At 35.2% G+C, this 3,809-nt stretch overlaps 1 non-coding gene across 1 annotated transcript; it reads left to right on the forward strand.

The window, feature by feature from the left end:
• Positions 1-1,442: 1,442 nt before the first annotated feature.
• LOC124899825 lies at positions 1,443-1,549 on the forward strand. The gene has a single exon (XR_007057389.1). It is a non-coding gene; the product is annotated as a small nucleolar RNA R71 (small nucleolar RNA).
• Positions 1,550-3,809: the final 2,260 nt, after the last annotated feature.

Here is a 3,809-nt window from a genome sequence, read left to right on the forward strand (position 1 = left end):
ATAAATGGAATAATCAAATTAGATTTAAAATCAAGAATAACAAAGTCTACTAGAAAAATTAGTGATCCCACTTGCACCAATATGTCTTCAATAATTCCATCTGGACTAGTAAGGGACCTATCAACCAACTGCAAAATAATTTTATGGGTTTGGGACTCCATAGACTCATCTTTCAAAACCAAGATGTGGGCATAAGATTGATGCTCAACCCTAAGTCACACAACCCATGAGCACCGATGGCCTGCCCGATAGTGATACACAAAGTAAAACTACCTGGATCTTTCATCTTCATGGAAAATTTGTTCTATATCTTGTAAGTGCTCTCCTCAGTAAGTGCAACTATAGCATACTCTATCAATCGGTTCTTGTTTGCCACTATGTCTTTCAAATACTTTGCGTTCTTTTGCACACTCTACAGAATATCAACAAAAGAATGATTGACATGAAACTGCTTTAGAAGATCCAAAAACATCTTGTAAATTTTATCCTCTAGGTGTTTTTGCTGCCTTTGAGGGAATGGTAAATGTAGTGTCTTCTTCTCCACTTAGGTTTCATCACTTGCATTTTTTTTACCACTTTCTTCTCATTCTTTTTAGATCCATCACCATTAGCTATAGGACTAACCCACTCTGGTTCTGCCCTCTTTAACTACAAATAACTCCTCATTATGACTGCATTTACCTTTTTTTTATTTGACTCTATATCACTAGGTAATCCTTCTTAAGGTCTAGTGTTTTGCGCTCCCACAGTCTGACTAATTGGCAGCTCTAAATTCCTTGTAATTAACTGTTGATTCTTTATATCAGCTGCTAACTATGCATAAGAAGCTAGAAGTTGCTTCATCATCTCCTCTAAATTACTCATTTGCATTGTGCCCTAATTACTTTAAACTTTTTGTTGATTCTATTGTACCAACCCCTTATACTAATTGTTGTTCTGTGCCTGATTTCTACCCCATGAGAAATTGAGATGGTTCCTCCAATTGGGATTATAGGTGTTACTAAAGTTTTGTTGTCCCTGATGATTCACATTCTCTACATAATTAATAGAATCTGGATTAACCGTACAAGCATCTGTTGCATGCTCACTACTTTCACAAACTTCATACCAAAAATTTACCTGTTATACTGCATTATCTGTAGTTACTGCTTGCGGAACCCCAACTTCATGCTATGAAATGAGTGAGCTTCTAATTTTGCATTGCTGCAAGCTAAACTGACAAAGTAGTGAACTGGTCTACCTCTAACACATATTCCACCTTCTTAGGAGCACTCTTCGGGTCAGAATGTCATTCAAGATTCCCTTGTGAAATCCAATTTATAAGTGTATACAATTCATCAAATGTTTCGTCCAGAGCTTCCCCACCAGCTGCTGAATCAAAGAAAATCTTAGTGTTTGGCTCAAGACCCTCTATGTAAGTTTAAACAAGAACAACATTAGACTTATGATGGTGAGGGCAATTTTTTAGCATACCCTCAAACCTTTTCCAATCTTGGTAAAGATTTTCTCTTTCTTTTTGCCTAAATCTCAGAATCTCGCTTCTCAAACGTGCAGTCTTTGCTGATGGAAAGTGTAACACCTCATATTTTGCATGTTCTGGTTCTATTCATATGGAACCTTGTATAGCCTTGTGTATAGGTAATGGACGAGATTTGATACATGAGTATTAATGGCATAGATCTAGATATTTCCCATACGTTTTAATGTGATGCGACCAAGTTAACATCGATACAACTATTTAAACTTGGGATCGTAAGATGGTACTGGAATCTAAAGTTTAAAGTGACCAAGAATATACAAGTTTTAAGTTAGATTAAAGGGGTTAAGAACTGAAAATGGAGTTTTATTGAGGTTCTTGCTTGACTTAATTAAGCTAGTTGGTGAGTTACCTACTTAATTATGGATCAGATTTGGTCCTAACTCAAGAAAAATTAAATGAAAGAAAGAAATGGCCCAACACTTAAAATTTTCCAAAGTCCCAAGTTAATTGAGCCCAAATAAGAATTTAATCAAGTAGGTGCATCACCTATTTTGAAATTTTGAGCAGCTTAAACCCTTAAGTAGATTCATCGCCTACTTGGACAAATTTGTGTCTGAAAATGGGGTCAATAAGAGAGATTCTAGAGGGCCCAATATAAGACCAATATAGCTGGTAATTTTACTCATTTTAAACACAATATTCACCCTTTTAATTTCAGCTTTCTCCCTTTTCTAACAAGGATAAGAATAGTATCCCTAAAATTCCTTCTAGGGTACTTGAAGAACCCCTTATCTTTGCAAGCCAAGGTAAGTGAAAACACTTAATATTTAGCCTAGTTATCTCATGGAAGATTAGGAAAACATGTAATAAGTGCTTAATTACTAATACATGGCAGAATATAGAATAAACTACGTGCTCACTCACATTTCTTTGTTATTAAGAGACTTTACTTTTCTTATTTAGTTTAAAGTGTGAAGGAAAGTTCAAGTTCTTGAAGAGTTCAAGTTAAAAGGATAAATTGTAGAAGATTAATGTAAGGTGACTGCTCCATCTTGTCCTCCTTATATATTAATTTGGAAAAGAATTATGGATGTGTTGTTAATGAGAACTGAACGGACGATGAGTTCAATATTTGGTTGTTGCGACAAAGATAAATTTGGGGCTATTTTGTGGAATATTTTATGTGTGTATGTTGGGGGATTCCAGGTTGATATTGTGGAAACATAAAATTAGTTTGTAGTGAAATATAGAAGAAGGGTGGGGTGGTACACCACCGAGCTAATTGTTGTATACAATTATTGCCCATTCTGTTTTGTGTATCATTTGGAGGGTGTAATGAAACCAAAGTTGTTTCTGGGATATTATAAGAATTTTTATGGTATGTGGATGTAATTGGAGGAGAAAAGGGTTAAAATAACACCCTTGATTGATAAATTGAGGGCTTACTACGCGGCTACTATTTTGGTGAAGTTAAATAGCCCAAATGTGTTGGTTGGTTACTATTATTAGTTTACCATATATTTTATTGTAGATAAGTAATCTAAAAGGCGGGAAGTCAAGTTGAGTTAGTTTCGGAGTTATACAACCAGGTATGTAAAGCTACTCTATGTCGTATTATTTAGGATGAAATTTAGCACTTTTGGTACAACGTAAGCTTCTAAAGCTTTCCCATAGTAAATAATACCTAATAGCAGTACATGATCTCCCATCTAGCTAACAACCTTGCTTTCGCTCCCCAATATGTTAAAATACCTCACCACGTACTTATTATCAAGTTTACCTTTTTATAATCACTATCAAGAATCTAGAGTTCTTCTTTAACTCAAATAAGACACGTATGTTATTTTTAGCTCCTAAACATTTCATTCGTGTACAAGCGGCCCCATACCTCTTTGACATTGCATTAAGTGTTTATTCATATGTCTCTTATTGGTACATTATTATTTCAAAGTACCATAATGTTATGACCACCAAGGTAACATTCTCAAAGGCTAAATAAACTAAGTAACACAATCTATAAAATGGGTGGTAGCTCAGGGGAAAAATCCTAGCATAGGCCGATCCCAATGTTCATATGTGGGTGGTAGCTCAGGGGCGTAAGCCTAGCATGGTCCGATTCCGATTTGTCTATTTACCACTGACCAGCTGGTCATTTGCACTATATGGATTACAAAGATTATGAACTAAGAAGGGTAAAAATGAATAAAATAATGTGATGTACCTAGTCCCAAAAGTATATATAAAGGTTGTCCACTAGCACTACTTATATACTTGTATCTGATTTCTAATAAGCTTGTGTATCATGTTTCGTTACCTTCAGCCTTACATA

Source organism: Capsicum annuum, chromosome 6 (genome assembly GCF_002878395.1).
Source record: "Capsicum annuum cultivar UCD-10X-F1 chromosome 6, UCD10Xv1.1, whole genome shotgun sequence".
In the NCBI taxonomy this organism is placed as follows: Eukaryota; Viridiplantae; Streptophyta; class Magnoliopsida; order Solanales; family Solanaceae; genus Capsicum; species Capsicum annuum.